This window comes from Pomacea canaliculata, linkage group LG2 (genome assembly GCF_003073045.1).
Source record: "Pomacea canaliculata isolate SZHN2017 linkage group LG2, ASM307304v1, whole genome shotgun sequence".
In the NCBI taxonomy this organism is placed as follows: domain Eukaryota; kingdom Metazoa; phylum Mollusca; class Gastropoda; order Architaenioglossa; family Ampullariidae; genus Pomacea; species Pomacea canaliculata.
In genome coordinates this window covers 29,611,165-29,628,394 of record NC_037591.1, presented here as the reverse complement: position 1 = coordinate 29,628,394, position 17,230 = coordinate 29,611,165, and the positions used below count along the sequence as shown (strand labels likewise).

General features: G+C 49.3%; 2 non-coding genes across 2 annotated transcripts; both read right to left on the bottom strand.

The window, feature by feature from the left end:
- Nucleotides 1-338: 338 nt before the first annotated feature.
- Nucleotides 339-409, bottom strand: Trnag-gcc. The gene has a single exon. It is a non-coding gene; the product is annotated as a tRNA-Gly (tRNA).
- Nucleotides 410-3,884: 3,475 nt separating this feature from the next.
- Trnag-gcc lies at nt 3,885-3,955 on the bottom strand. The gene has a single exon. It is a non-coding gene; the product is annotated as a tRNA-Gly (tRNA).
- Nucleotides 3,956-17,230: the final 13,275 nt, after the last annotated feature.

Sequence of the window (17,230 nt, the reverse complement as noted above, 5' to 3'; positions counted from 1 at the left end):
GTATTCAAATAAGCTAGTGTTATAGGAGCTATACACCAGCTGTCTGGGGATAACCTCACAGACAGGTGCAAACACGTTTATCCTTTGTACAACTGTCTAGCAACACATTATACAACACACTAACAACACAAACAACACACTAACAACACAACTAATAAGGAAACGGTTAACATCCTCTGCGTCCAAGATGTTGCCTTTCTTAAAACAGAAAATAGCTAGTAATAAGAATTTTTGTTTCCGTTAAGAAAGGCATGCACGGTGATAGAATCATCACGTGAACAGCGTCACAAACGGCAGCCCTAGTTCAGCCTCAATGTCTCAAAAAAAATGGAAAAACTTGCATCGACCGGGAATCGAACCCGGGTCACCCGCGTGGCAGGCGAGTATTCTACCACTAGACCACCGATGCTTGTGATAAGACATGTTGAAACTTCTTGAAAATGTTTCACATCTTTGTATAAGTCTCGTCTCGGTGCTGAGGTGGTGTGAGTGTGACGGTCACGAGTAAAGTCTTCAGATGGAAGACTGCAAATTATACGAGTACGAACATGCACACGCATGTGTGTGTGACTGCAGACGATCCTTACAGCAGCTTATGCTACTGTCCAGCGGCAGGAACCTGAAGGTGGGGATAATGGTGGCAGCCACGCACACTGGAAAAGATTCTAAGAGGCAAGAATACCCAGTGAGTCACTTATTTAATGAATTTTGCTTTTTGTTAAGTGTTGTTTTATTTGTTAACACCTGAAGCGTATATGTTGTGATGCTACCACCGCGGTCTAAACGGATGGGTTTGGGAGGCTGAGATTTACAGGTTAGGTTTATGTCTACCTACTGATACCTGAAAAAAACAAACGCAAACCATTCAGGTTGCATTTAACGAGATAGTTTAGCTGTTTAGGTCGAAATTACAAGTACAAATCCTCCTTCGTGTCCAACAGTTCACAACCTGCTCACAACTTTTCTAACCTCGAGTAAATTTATGTTTTTCGATTGGCACAATCTCGAGGTGAAGCCACATGGCGGACCGCAATTACCAGGTCGGAGGACGAGCGACGATGTGAGTGAAGCCCATCAGGGGAGGCCACTCCATCACTGTGGGAGGCCGTGGCGCGCACTGTGCTCCTCTCACGATTTATTTGCACGGCCAGACTAAACAAGGAGAAACCTTAATGCATAAACAACATTTTTCTCTTTCTTGGATTGATGAGTACGGACACAACACTCCTCATATCGTAGAGAGATCATCGTCCCTCCACTCAACTCCAAACAACAAGAAAACAAACAGATGCTTGTCTATATTACACCTTATCTCTTCCTCTTAATCGTTCTTTTCACAATCTCTCCGTTCTTTTAATAATAATACTTTTGTAAAATGCTTATCACTTTCAAGAAAGAAAGAAAAGTGTGTGAGAGAGAAGAGAAAGAAACAAACCATATCAGTTCCGAATGACCAGCTGGCAATGCCACGTCAGCTTCAGAACTGCTCACTGTCTTTTATTTTTCATTTTTCTTGGGACCCTGTCAGAGAAAATTCTACCCTTCAAATCTTGAAAAGCGTTGGTTGTAGCGCCCTATGAAGACTAACACTATCCAACAAGATGTGCGATTAAATATTCTCCCCAATATAAGTGAAGCTGAACAGATCAGTATTTTCTGAAAGCCTAATGGGGGTAAAATAATAGAAATAAATATTTTTTCCAGTTTCCCTCATTTCATGTACACCCTATATTCCCCTGATGCTGGAGGAAATACATTGCACAGGCCCACTTCCGTCTGACGCTTGACCCCCGAGGTACACCTGGTCCCCCCGAGACATGAAACTGACTGAACTCGGACGATGAAAACTTGGATGGTTTCACGAAGGTTTCACGAAGATCTTTCGTCAGTCCGACCTTCCCTTATCCTAGTCCCGCCTCTCTCCCCAAACATGATCCCGGGCCTCGATCTGGATGCGGAGGCAGGCGGTGCTCAGTGCGCATGTGCGAGTCTGATATCCGTGAGTGGAGAATGACATTTGCTGTGGAAACATCTCGCAGTCGCACGTGCATCAAAGCGAGATAGAAAGGTGAGAGTTCGGCGCATGCGTAATCCACTCGGAGAGGGGAGAAATACAGAGAATGAGAGAAGAGATAGAAAAGTAAGGAAGCAGAGAATGAGAGAAAAAATAAAACTTGGGTTAGAGAAGAAGGAGAGAAAGAAAAAGAGAGAAGGATCGATGGAGGGAGAAAATAAAAGAAGAAAAGATAGAAAGACTGGGAAAAGGAAATAAAAGAAGAATCGGTGAATGAAAATGTGTGCATGAGAGGGAGAAAGAGATGAAACGTGGTTTACAGGTAAAAACACATCTACACGTGCACACACATTCGCCAACACACACACGAGACACGCACGCACACTTCCAGACGGACCTGAAGGACTTGTATACCTCCTACCCTCCCATTGCAGACACATTTTTCAAACAGCGGGGTACAGCATCTCCAACAGACAACTGACCCACCCTAGCCTTATCAGCCAAAGCACACACGCTGAGTGCTACAGACGGTACTGTTCCTCCATAAAAGCCTCATTGCAAGCGAGAATCGATCCTCCACATGAAATATTTATCTTTCGAGGGAAGCAGGCAAAGGCATCTACACCCACGTGACCTTGTTTCTATGGTTTTTTTTATTTTATTTAACAGCAAATGCACATTAACTACCGACCAATGGATTTTAACATCATTAACGACACAGACTCGATAACAATGATAGCTAGCCTTAAATGCAATTATAGAAGCTGTACATCACAGAAGTTGTTGGACTGACAGTGTCGTTTCATGGTCTGATACTTGTAGCAGAGATGCGTGCGTGTGTGTGAGTGAGAGTGGAAGAGAGAGAGAGGTGGGGTGAAGAGAGAGAGAGGAAGGAGGACCAGAGAACGTCACTCCCCGTTTTTACGATCTCCCCTGACGTCATCCAATACCCTCGTCGGGCTCAAGCAGCGGATGGAAATAATAAAAGGAGAACTCAAGCGCGAGGCAAAAGAGCAAATTACTGTTCGTCTGACAGAGCCACTCAGCTAGAACTGAGAGAAATTATATCTGAACGACCATCTCTCTCTTCTTTCTCTCTCTCTCTCACACACACACACATGCACGCACATTCACTCCTCCCGTCCCTCCCTCCACACACATAAACCCTTTATTTCAATACCCAGGGACAGGGACACGCGAGGGCGGACTCCCATTTAGTTTCCAAGGTGAGCTAATAAACGGAAGCCATTCCAACATTTCCGAGTGTATTGATCAGCCATGTTGTTTTGCTCGTGTGTGTCGGATGCTGGCCTTGAACACAGTCTCAAGTCCCGGTTATTGTTTACAACAAACAGCAAACTTTTGTCAACAACGGTGAAGGAGGGAAGGAAGTGGTTTAGAAAGAGAGATAGCAAAAAGGTCAGCATGAGTTCACTGTCGGCCACAGTGTGAACAAGACATTACACGACTACATCTACTACATCTACTACTCATTCAGTCTGTGTGTGTGAGTGTGTGTGCGCGTGTGTTTGTTTGAACACCACACCTTGTTTGTCGGTCCTGCTGTGCATCCTGATGGTTCCATGATTTGTACGGACAGACACACTCAGCAGACGATGCGTGTTAGCGGCAACAGACGGGAACCACCCTCAGATGCTTTGACACCAGACATGAGGAACGTCCAGGCCGCCAAGACAACCGCAAATTTCAGTAAATATAAAAACAAAGAAACAAGCTAGTCACCTACTGACAGCGGAGGATATTACATTTCAGTTAAGAAACACATCCATGGGGAAAAGAATATCACATGAACAGTGTCACAGAGACAGATGGTCCCAAAAAGAAAAAAAAAAGAAAGAGGATAAAAATATGCATCGACCGGGAATCGAACCCGGGTCACCCGCGTGGCAGGCGAGTATTCTACCACTAGACCACCGATGCTTATAATGTGTCAGTTAAGCTTTAAGAAAATGTTCTCCATCTTTTTACTCGGCTCGTCTCGATGTAGAGGTGGCGCCCGCTTTGTAGCTACGGATACAAGACACTTAACTCCTTAATTTCCCCGCATTGCCCCCGGGGCAACGATTTATCCTCACTTTATAGCTACGTCCCGTCAGTCACCGTCCCAGCCTGCCATCCATCCCTCTACCAGGCTTGACAACGAAATCCAACGGGAGCAATGGCGATGGACGCAGTTCATAAAGTCTTTACTGTCACAACAAGGGTGTAATTTGTTGACATAATTCTATTAAAGGTTTTGCAGCACACTCCCAAAAGAAACAGCGCCCTCTTTCTGCTAACACGAACCGACATCGGTTGTCGAAATGGAGGCTGTTGTTACTGGTCCTTGCGAGAGCTTAGCAAAACGGCAACCGCCTATTGTTCTACGACTCGTGTTGCTAACCAAAATGTCCGAGTTCAGTCTTCAGCACGAGAAGAAAAGGCTGGCTACCTGACTGAGCACGATCTCAGCCCCATCGAGGTACAGACATGAACGGAAGTGGCTCACCGTGCCTAGAGCTCAACATGTGGAAAGTGGAGCAGCCAGACTTTTTTCCGGTTCCACTGCCTTTACCTCCGCTGACTCGTCAGGTACCCGTGTCTGCCGTACAGACTGCGGGTAGAGAGTCAGAGCAGTATACCAGATGCGACATGGTTCAGCAGGTGCACACCTTCAGGTGTATCCGCCAAGGTCATAGGTCACGGAGGTCGTGTGTCACCAAAGCTGGGTGCTCCTGCGAAGCAGTGGCAGCGGCCAGACTGTATTTCTCTGCCGCGGAGGTCAGACTGTCCGGGTAACGGGGTGTGGGGTGGGGGTAGCACCAGGACCAGCTGGCCTTGATCATCTTTGTAATGGCGAGAGAGACTGACTCACGGCATAATGGCCGCGGCCTGACTTCCTGTCTGGTGACGTCAAGTGTCACTTTGTTCCCCAGAAGTGTGTGTGTGTGTTTGGAGGGGGGGAGGGGGTCTGGGCTTAGCGACAGCAGAGTGGGGGAGGGGGCAGGGGGTTGGGGAGGCAGAACCTGACGAACCGCTTGCCGATGTGTAAGACGGCCAACCGGAAGTGCAGGTCTCCTGTTGATCGATGAGCCTGCTCTCCATCTAATAACAAGCCGTTGCAATGACGACGGAATGGCACGTGACTGCCAGAAACTGTTAGTGGCGCAATGGAAGTCTGAACATGTTGTTTATATCAAGAGCAAAGTCTTTCTACCCTCGACATTCAACGCGTCCTAGAAAATCTTAAAGAAAAAAACCGAGAAAGTTGAAGAAAACTGGTGACAATATTATCAATTCTTTCTACGACTAAGATGGGGTTGAGGCAAGTGATGATGATGATGATCCTTCACAAAGCTCTTAGGCATAACAGATCAGTTGTCATGAAGTGGCTACGAATGGGCTCACAGTCTCCACTCATCCCACTACAATTAGCGTGACTATTGTTTTTAGTATAAAAGCAAAGAAACTGCATACTACTACATCAGCATACGGCCCTTAACTGACAAATGCTTAAAAATATAAAAATAAAATTAAACCGTTGTTTCGCTGTCGCGAACTCCCGGGGAAGAGCCCGTGTAGATGGTAGAGGTTGTGATTCCGTCTCTCGGTCTATCACACTCTCGATACCTCTACCAAATCACGTCGACATTTACTGCGTGCTCTCACACTAAATTGCTTATCAATTTAACACTTCTAATTAGCTCGAGCCCCCAGCACGCATAACCCCAATGACTAACTCAAGGCAATTTAGTGTATAAAAGAAAGTTATTAATCATCGAGAGATTACACAATTTATGGCAAATGATACAATTTCAAATATAACCATACGGTCGTTTTCTAGGGTGTCCCGTTATTCTAATTGTTCTCCTTCTTCTAGTCCAGATATCTAATGAGCCACGATTTAACTAATCTTAATCAACTACACACTGCACACACCACACGCCACTTATCTTTACACACAAGTCTCTAGTCACGTGAGGGCCCTCCTTGATGACGTCCTGGAATCTTCTTCGGTCTTCGTCGTTCGTGTCGGCCTCTTTCTTCACGCGCAGAGATCCTGGCACACCGCGTGCCTACCTGTACCACGTCCCTTAGGCCGGACTGCTGTCTCAAGCTTAACAGCGCCTACAGGACGACGCTTATCTACCAGCCTTCCTCTACTGTTTGCGGCCAAACAGATGCTGGAGATGAAGCGTCGTACACTCTGCGACAGAGCGGGTCTTCCACACCTCTGAGTCGGTTGTGCCGGAGTTGTCACGATTCCCAGACAACTCACAGCAGAGAATCTGAACAGCCTTGAACAGATTTCGGCTACAACCTTCCTCCTCGAGCACCAGTGCGAAAGACCACGATCCTTCGTCGATCGTGATGTTAAATTCTCATCTGCGCGGGTTCTTCTCTCTCGTGATTGGTCCAACATTCCACAGACTCACTTGGACTATTCCACTATCTAGATTTATCCAATCACACTTAGCTAACACGTGATGGACAGGTGGTCATTTTGGCTTATTCCAGCCCACATTACACCCCCTCACTTTACCCCCTCTCACTAGTAAAGCAATCTTGGACTATGGCGCCCTCTTGTCTGATTTCCCATTCAGTACCTGCGTCCAACGGGTGGCACTAGTAGGTAGCGCGGTTATCCTGTTTCAGGTATGCGGCGGAACTTCCGTAACTAACGGCGTAGGGTGACTGACACTCTTCCCTTCTCTGAGAGATCCCCTACCATTCCGCATTCCAACCTGACTTTGATCTATGTCCGTCGTGACACCTCGCCGCTAACACGTCTCCTCACTTACCCGTTCCACCTGATAGTCTGCTTACCAGCGCGTCCGCCTGTTTCGTAGGGGGGGGGGGACAGAAGTGAGACACCAACACTATAGCCCTACACTAGTTATCACATGACACCCCCTTGCTAAAATGAAATCCCCTGGATTTCGTAACACTAGGGCTGTAGAGTGGTTCGCACTTCTGTTTACCAACACCTTATTTGACCTCCCATGAGGTCACTACCGTGAAGAAAACTCGTCAAGCTGTCTACTCACAAACAACTAGTCACTAACCCCTGGTTCAACGTATTTAAATGTGCACCCTTGCACTCCCTTGCTAAGCCTGTCCTTAGCAGGGTTGGCTGTACTGAGGTCGACCTGTTACGTCACCGTCGTCCCTCGTCTGACCCATGTGAAGAGCAACACAACAATGCCGGACACACCAACGCCGCCTCACACACCCCCTTGCTAAAAGTGCAATCTCCACACTTACCCGGCAAAAGGTGTGATCATAACCTTATCATGGCGGCTAACAACTACTGCATCGACTGATGCAGCAGCCAATTCCGTACACCCTCTTCCGGCCACACCCCCTTGCTAGAGTGTAGCCACCGTCTAGGGAAGGTGTCCTCACTGCCCATGACGTCATCCACCCCATAACATCGTGTACAGAAGGTGAGAAGGTCGACAGCACGTCTCCCTTTGAGCCACACATGCATGGCCTATGCCCTCGCCACAAAAGCAGCCACCTACGTGGCCATTCATCGGCATAGCCGGCGTGGAACATAAGCAACAGCCACCAACAACCACCTCTAAGACAACTGCACACCAGCTGACCAACTATGCTACACGACACCAGTGCCCACTGCACTGCACCCGTGACCTGACTAACCCTGTCCTCTGACAAGACTTTCAAGACCACCACACCTGAGTTGGCGCCTTGGAGAGTGAGCTCCCCTTGTAACCTAACCCTTTCGTCGTCAGGACTAGTGATCCGCTTTCGCTTCACTGACCCCAGCTGTCTACTTCTGCCTGTTGCTTCCTCTACCCGGTCAATTACCGTGTTGCCGCTGTCTCGTAGTAGCCAGTCGACCGTGTCTTGCCTTCGGTCCACTGTGTTTTGACCGCTGTGTTCCTTGCCGTCATTCACTGACATCGGTATCCGCTGACCACCACCTCCTCCATACTGACGTAACAGCTGCTTGGTTCCTCCTTCCCGGTCTCCTGTCACGCTTTCCTCCATGCCTTCGGCTCTTGCCTGACCCCCGAGTGCTTCAGACCTATTGTCTTCTACAACTGAGTCCACAAATCTCCTTCTGTAACGCAACGGCTTCGGGCAGCGCAAGATACCTTCTACACCCTGCGCTATGCCATAAGTAACCCGTTGATAACTCCGCCGCTTGTGCAACCGCCCTGCCAATACAGAGGCCCTACTCACTATTCGGCCGACAGACGGCACCCGCCAGCGGTTGCGTAATCTAGTGTAAGGGTCACCCGGGGTGGGGATCCCTTTGACCGTCACCTCCATCATGCACTCGACCTTTCCAGCTGACGTCACACGACCTCTTTTCCGCCCCCAAGCGCGAGGCCACGTGCTCTTTCGCTGACCACGCCTTCTCGTCCTTTTCCTGCGCTGGGGATGGGTTTGTCGTCTTGTTGACTTGGCTCTAGGTCTCTGCGCATACCGCCAGTGTGATGCATCCGTTAGTGATTCTACCCTCGCCTTCAACAGATAGTGCATCTTCACGGCTAATAGGACTCTCGCACGCTGTCTGCCATGAGACAACAACCGTTGAGACCATTCCAATCTAACTACTGACGCAGGATGTGACCGAGTCACGCCTCCTGCCACTCTCAACCTCCTCCTCCCGACTGCTAGTCCCTGCTTTGGCCGCTGCTTCTTCCTTATATTTCCAGCTGCGCGGTCGTTTCTGGAAGTATCTGCACCTTCCGCAAGGACTACGGGGCCCGACTCGACACTCACCGTCTGCGCATTTGCCCCCACCTGTCCGTCCCTGTCCGACATCGGCACCGCCGGTCTTACAGTCAGACCCGACTCGCCACCTGCTTTGACAGAAGGGACGTAACCGACAATAAACACTCCTCCACTAGCACTACCTCTATCCACCGTCTGTGACAACTCACAGACAGCTGACACTAGCTCTTCGGGGCTTCCACTGTCTCTTGCCCTCAATGGCGCATCTTTGACAGTTGGTACCCGCCCCCGTTGCTCACTGCTGTCCCATGCCCTTACCGGCACTACATTGACAGCCAGCGTCTGCACTCTCTCCGCTTGCAGCGGTTCCTTACTGGCAACTGGCGTTCGCACCCAGAATCACCAGTGCCCCCTGCATACAGCAGCTCCACATCAGCAGTAGGCGCTCGCGTTGAGCGCTCGCCACTGACACCCGTCTGCGGTGTTTCCATGGCGACCCTTGCTATGCGCACCTCGCAATAGCTGTCACCAACCACCTGCAGCGGCATCCCCTCGACCGCTGTCTTTCGCCACTCGCGATCGCCACTGTCACCCACCTGCAACAGTGTCACGTCCACGGTCGGCGTTTGCATCCCACAATCGCCACCGCCATCCACCTTCAGTGGTGTCACCTCGACAGTCGGCGTTCGCATCCCGCGATAGCCACTGCCCTCCGCCTGCAACGTTTTTCCCCTGACAGCTGGCGCACGCCATCCGCGATAGCCACTGTCATCCGCTTGCAGCGAACCTCCACCGCCAGCTGGTCCTCGCCTCTCGCGATCGCCACTTTCAGCATCCTGCCCTGACCCTGCACCAATAGCTAGTGCCCGCGTCTTCCCAAGACAATGGTCCTCTACCTGCAGTTGCCTACCCTCGTGGTTCCCTCCAGCCTGGCTCTCCAGAAGATCAGGATTATCTCCACATCCTGACGCTCCCCTCGCAGGAATCATCAGTCCGTCGATGACCCCCGCCCCCTCACTAGCCACACCCACGCTAGCCTCCACGTCACTAGCATCACACATGCTAGCCTCCACGTCACTAGCATCACAAATGCTAGCCTCCACGTCACTAGCATCACAAATGCCAGCCTCCACGTCACTAGCATCACAAATGCCAGCCTCCACGTCACTAGCACCACAAATGCTAGCCTCCACGTCACTAGCATCACAAATGCCAGCCTCCACGTCACTAGCACCACAAATGCTAGCCTCCACGTCACTAGCATCACAAATGCCAGCCTCCACGTCACTAGCACCACAAATGCTAGCCTCCACGTCACTAGCATCACAAATGCTAGCCTCCACGTCACTAGCATCACAAATGCTAGCCTCCACGTCACTAGCATCACAAATGCCAGCCTCCACGTCACGAGCATCCCAAATGCTAGAGTCCAGGTCGTTAAACTCACCCTCGCTAATGTCTAGCCTGCACGCCTCATCATCGCTTTCACCTACCTCGCTCTCATCTACATCATAAGCCTCATTAGTCTCGTCGTCGCTAACGCCAATGTCGCCATCTTCATCGTCACTAAAGCCTACTTCGCTGGCTTCGACATCACTAACACCCATTTCACTAGTTGCGTCATCGTTTTGGTCTACGTCACTAACTGATGACAACCTCTGCTCGCTATCTCCGCCACACCTAGCTCTGTTAGTGGTTGCCGCCCACCGCCACTCGTTGCCATGGGGACAGCGCCGCGAGTAGTGGCCTACCTCCCCGCAACTGTAACATTTAACCCCGACATGAGCCTCTGGTCTACCTGCCTTTCGAGGACACACCCTAGCAACATGCCCTGCACATTACAGTTGTAGCAAACAACAGGTGACGGTACCTTACGTTGACCCTTCCTCCACCTAGGAGTACCATAGGCTACGTCTTCATCCTCATGAGCGAATTGTCATTGTCACTGTCACTGACATAGGTCTCACTATTACTTATGTCTGTTGCTCTGCGCAATGGTGGCTCACCCTTATTCCACGACTCACTATCCCTGTTAGTATTTGACCTATTTGAACCCGTTCTGGCTTGGAGGCTAAGTTCAGCTAACTTCAGTTCATGTTCGCGTTCTCTCTTTCTTTCTTCGCGCTCTTTCTCCTCCCGTTCTTTTCTATCCTGGCGCTCCCTCTCCTCCCGTTCCCAGGCTTTCTTGTCTTCTCTCCGTACAGTTATTTCGTCAGTCACAAACTTGTCGAGTTTGTTGCCGCTATACTCCATTCTCAGCCCTTCAGCTCTAAGCTCCTCCCTCTTCTCTGCAACGGATTTAGCGAAGTCGGACTTACTCTGATCCGCCATCTCCGCCACCTATTCCTATCACGTAACTGCAAACTACACTTGCGAATGGACCACCCGCCTGTCCTGTGCTAGCTTTACACGAATTCACAATCGTCAAGCTCACAGCAACGGTAACCAAGCCAAGCTAGTCTACACAGTTATGATGAGGAATATCACACGCGCTTTCTCACGCACTGTCTGCCCTACGTTAGCTTACACGACATAACACAATCGTTAAACTAACAGCACAACAGTTAAGTAAGCAAAGCAACAGCAGGTTATTTACTCCAAATAACCTCACCACACATCAAACTTCCGCTTCCTTACACACACACTGTGTGCCCTCCACTAGCTTACACGGAATCACTCAACCGTTAAGCTAGCGACACTAACAGCAAGTAAGGCAAGCAATCGCCAGGCTATCTAATCCAAGATACCTGACCAATCACACCAACTCTCTCTCAGCTAGTGTGATAAAACCAACTTACAATGGGGGAGGAAACCGGAGTGCCCGGAGAAAACCCCCGACGATTAGCCCTGTAAACAGGTATCACTTACAGGCGAGACCGAGAACAAAGGATGAACTCGCTCTCCCTGCCTTGGTGACAAGCACGCGCTAGCCGCAATGCTACAAATCGCCCCGTGCGAAAAGATTGCGCGTGCGTACAAGGTACACAAGAAGACAGTATGTAATTAACGCTATAAGGCTTGGCTTAATTACCGAAACCACACTCAGCCTCTACAATGGCTCACTGTTACCTGGACTACTTCTAAGGGATACAGTTCAATTCAATCCCGGACAGAGCCTTCCAATATGTCGCGAACTCCCGGGGAAGAGCCCGTGGAGATGGTAGAGGTTGTGATTCCGTCTCTCGGTCTATCACACTCTCGATACCTCTACCAAATCACGTCGACATTTACTGCGTGCTCTCACACTAAATTGCTTATCAATTTAACACTTCTAATTAGCTCGAGCCCCCAGCACGCATAACCCCAATGAATAACTCAAGGCAATTTAGTGTATAAAAGAAAGTTATTAATCATCGAGAGATTACACAATTTATGGCAAATGATACAATTTCAAATATAACCATACGGTCGTTTTCTAGGGTGTCCCGTTATTCTAATTGTTCTCCTTCTTCTAGTCCAGATATCTAATGAGCCACGATTTAACTAATCTTAATCAACTACACACTGCACACACCACACGCCACTTATCTTTACACACAAGTCTCTAGTCACGTGAGGGCCCTCCTTGATCGACGTCCTGGAATCTTCTTCGGTCTTCCGTCGTTCGTGTCGGCCTCTTTCTTCACGCGCAGAGAGTCTGGCACCACCGCGTGCCTACTGTACCTCGTCCCTTAGGCCGGACTGCTGTCTCAAGCTTAACAGCGCCTAACAGGACCGACACTTATCTACCAGCCTTCCTCTACTGTTTGCGGCCAAACAGATGCTGGAGATGAAGCGTCGTACACTCTGCGACAGAGCGGGTCTTCCACACCTCTGAGTCGGTTGTGCCGGAGTTGTCACGATTCCCAGACAACTCACAGCAGAGAATCTGAACAGCCTTGAACAGATTTCGGCTACAACCTTCCTCCTCGAGCACCAGTGCGAAAGACCACGATCCTTCGTCGATCGTGATGTTAATTCTCATCTGCGCGGTTTCTTCTCTCTCGTGATTGGTCCAACATTCCCACAGACTCACTTGGAGTATTCCACTATCTAGATTTATCCAATCACACTTAGCTAACACGTGATGGACAGTGTTCATTTGGCTTATTCCAGCCCACATTACACCCCCTCACTTTACCCCCTCTCACTAGTAAAGCAATCTTGGACTATGGCGCCCTCTTGTCTGATTTCCCATTCAGTACCTGCGTCCAACGGGTGGCACTAGTAGGTAGCGCGGTTATCCTGTTTCAGGTATGCGGCGGAACTTCCGTAACTAACGGCGTAGGGTGACTGACACTCTTCCCTTCTCTGAGAGATCCCCTACCATTCCGCATTCCAACCTGACCTTGATCTATGTCCGTCGTGACACCTCGCCGCTAACACGTCTCCTCACTAACCCGTTCCAACTGATAGTCTGCTTACCAGCGCGTCCGCCTGTTTCGTAGGGGGGGGGGGACAGAAGTGAGACACCAACACTATAGCCCTACACTAGTTATCACATGACATTCGCGTTAAAAAGACAAACAGAAGAAGCTCGTCCAAGAAGGATGAAGATGTTAACAATATATGAGCTGCAAAACAGTTTAAGCCAAGGAATCTCCACCTTTGGCATTTATTCAAACATTTCTTTCCTTGAAACTACAAAGCCTTTCTTCCTTTTTATCGCTTTTTACCTCTGGTTACCCAGAATCCAAAGTGATTTATGATCGTTCAGTGTCACCGTAACCGGAAAAGTTTCCGTACCGGAAGTAGAGTCATGTTTCCTACAGCGGAGATGAAGGAAGCCACGGCATGATGGGGGAAACAAAGGGCTGGAGCGCGTGACGCCATGCATGATGGACTGACAGCACTTGCCCGCCATGACTGAGTACAGATCACGTGGCCGCACGAGACTTGGGCGAGGCCCTCACGAGACAGCTTGTCGTCATCTTCATTTTCTACGCGAAACCTTCTCAAGATCGTTGTTTGTGTGACCTCAAGAGGTTGTGACTTCGGCTGGCGAGACCGTGCACTGGCTTGTGTGACGTAAGAAGGAAATGCAGTCAAGCGAAAATTCCGAAGTGGGGGTAGGAGGGAGTTTGTGGATGTTGGGGGGATAGGGGATGGGGATGAAGACAAGATGACAAAGCTTGAGTCGATTGCTAAAACAGACGAAAGAGGCAGACAGTGAACAGGGTAGAGTTGGTGTCAGTGAACACTTACAACAGTTTTGGATGAAAACATTTTTGCAACGTTGCAAGCGATCGTCAACAACACACTAACGTCACGTGGTTTCTAAATTTAAAGCGTCCTGTGTTATGAAAAAAAGGAAAACAAAAACAATAAAATATACGATTACGTGTAAACATAAAAATGAACACGCACGCCAACACGTCCACACACGCACACACAGATGCTGAGATATAATGATGTTGTCTGGTGCAAAGCTGTGTTTCTGCCAACACGTTTGGAAACACTGAATGTATTGAAACACTGAGACTGTCATGGAGTTGAGATGTGACTGGAATGGAAACGAACTCCAATTCCAGGGGATCACGAGGGGATCACGTGGAACCGAAAGAGCGTGAGAAGGAAGGAAGGAGAGAAAGTGCGAGAGTCTGTAGACAAAGAAGACCTGAGACTGACTTGCTGTTTGTGTCTCTGACGTCAGCTGCGGCTTATCTTCCTGATTAATCAAACAAAAAGCGTGCGGGCGAGTGCCTATGCTATGCGTACGTGTGTGTGTGTGAGTGCGTGTGTGTGAGAGAGAGTACCCATGCTGGCAGTGGAAAAGTCGTGGTAGAAAAATTAGTGAGGAGAGAAGATAAGAAATGGGTGGGAAGCAGACCTTTGCACGTTGTCTGTCAACAGTTCTGTTGATAAGCCCTCAACTGTACACAATAACAACACAGTGGGGAGTGTTCACGTGCTGACTGTGGGTGCTGTACAGGTGTGTACAGGTGTGTACAGGTGTGCGGAGGTGCCGCACTGAGAGTAAGAGTACAAGTACCTCCATGACCATACACACACTAGTGCCTCAGTCAGGTTAGGTATGCAAGTGCCTCACTGACGGTAACTTTGTAAGTGTAGAAGTGCCTCACGAAGGAGGCTGACAATACCTAGCAAGCTACTATTTATAACTCATTAGGAACATAAAAACATTAAATTAAGAGTAAACTATATAGATTACTGTACCAACAAATAATTAAAAACTATACCACACACACAGACAAGTTTGTAACAATGACATATTAATAATAAATTAGAATTTATAAAGCAAAGTATCTCAGCCAAAGACGGACTCATCGCGCTGACCAAGATTCAAAGCAAGTGAAGCAGGGAGAGTGGAGTCCAGCCAACAAACCCAAACAATTCAAAATAACATTGTTTACAATCCGCCGGCAAGACAGAGGGGGAGAAACGAGGCAGAAGCAAGTGTATACATGTAGGTCCACACTTATCTAAATGGAAGCATGAACACAACGGAGGAACACAATCGAGGAGAGCCGATTCCTCCCACCTTGTGAGGGACAGAACTTCACTGGTCAGGTACAAGTTGACAGAAAGGGACTCAACATTTGTTTTCTAATTAACGGTGAATTTGTTTTTCGCTCTGAGCCTCTATGCTGTGTGAAAACGGCCGACAGCTTGGTGTGACAGGCGTATTCCATAGAAAAAACTTGATTGATAAACAGATTATGGAATAACACAACGGTGAGATTGGCATCAGGGTCTGTGTCATAGCCACTCCTGTTTGTGGTCAACCAGCGTGTTTGCTAGTCCGTGTGTGTGTGTGCTCGCGTGTGTCCGGACGCTAGTGTACGTGCGCGTTAATACGTGCCATCCAGTCTGTCTGTGTGTGAGTCCGTGTTCGTATGAGTGAGTCTCTGCATGCGTGTCTGTGTGTGTTTGTATGCGTGTCTGTGTTTGTTTGTGTGAGTCTCTGCATGCGTGTCTGTGTGTGTTTGTATGTCTCTATGCAGGCTCGGTTCACGTGCGCGAGGCGTGGCGAGGGGCAAACATCAACACTGCAGTCTGTGGGTGAAGCCCCGTAGTGACGTCACGCTCTGCCCGGCCATCCTGCTGCTGCTGCTGTTACTGCTGTGCTGCGCTGCGGCGGCCTGCTGTAGAGAAGAGTGCTGTCGCAGCACTTGTTATACTTGTTGCTAAGGTTACACGCCGGGGTAGTAGATCTGTATGCAGATGCTTGTGATTATTTGCACACACAGACACACAAGCAATTTCTGCGACTGACTCTGGCACCAGGCAAAGTCACGTGACCTGTGCCACCAACCCTCCTGGACATATTCTGGACACGGGCTCCTCCCTGCTTTTAGGATTGACTGCCTCCGCTTGCCCATTTGCCTGTCTGTCAATCTAACACATATTTGTAGTAAGAGTTAATTAAATGATTGTAAAGTGAAAGCTCTTTCCCAACAAGCCAACGAACCAACCAACCATACGGTGGGGTAGTGCACAGCTTACGTCAGCGACAGACAAGACGAGCGAGGTCATGCCCTCAGACCCCCGCCTGTCCCCCTCACCCCATACACTCCTTTTCCTACCCGCCGAGACGAACGCCTTTGTCGATACAATGCTTACAGTCTCCTCCCTCCGCGTGACGTCCTTCCACCCTCGAAACCCTCCCACTGGCATGATTGCACACGTTCTGTCTGTGTGTGTGTGTGCTTGCACATTATCACATACAGCCGGAGATAGATATACATCTGTACATCATCCATGTCTAGCGATATGACCTCAAACTCCGCTTAACGGGATCGGTAATGTCTGTCTGTTTGTCTGTCTGTATGTTTATCCACTTTAGTCGCGGGTCACGGTGAGCCCCGAATAAAGCAAATAAAGTCTGTGTGTACGTGTGAGCGCCTGCTTCATGTCCAGTGTGTTTGTGTGCGTGTTCTGTGAGTGCGCCACGTCAGGAAGGCGGGCGATCAACGCCTGACTCAGTAACGGCCACAAATGGCGACTGACAGTATGAGTGGACCAGGTCCCCCGTGATGAATGGATAGCATCACCATGGTAACGGAGGAACGCCAGCGCACTGTCACACGCTCTGCCGTCCTCTTGAGGAAAAGCCTGACATCCATAGTCATCCACAGGTCAGAGGTCGTCATGATCCACAATGTTGCACGCCAGCGCGGATAATAACAGTAAAGCATGACATAATCATAATAGTCGCCGACATCAACATTATTGTCATCGTCGTCGTCGTCGTCGTTACAGAGACTATATGAAGTGTCCATGCGTTATAAATTGTACACGTCACAGAGTCATTCTCTTCTTGTGCATCACGCAAGGTCTCGCAGGTACATTGCCGCGGAAGACATGATTGAAGCGCAGGTGACCTACCTTGCACCAGGTTGATCTTGTAACGGTCAGTTGCCGATCCACCGGGTGGCCCGCCTCCCCCCGCGCAGCACTCCTCCTTCCGCTGTGCCATCCTTCACGCGCGTACCTCCGTCAGGGCTCGCATGTTGAATGTTTGTGTCCTGCCACACCAGTCTTGTCCATCCACTCCCCACTTTTTGG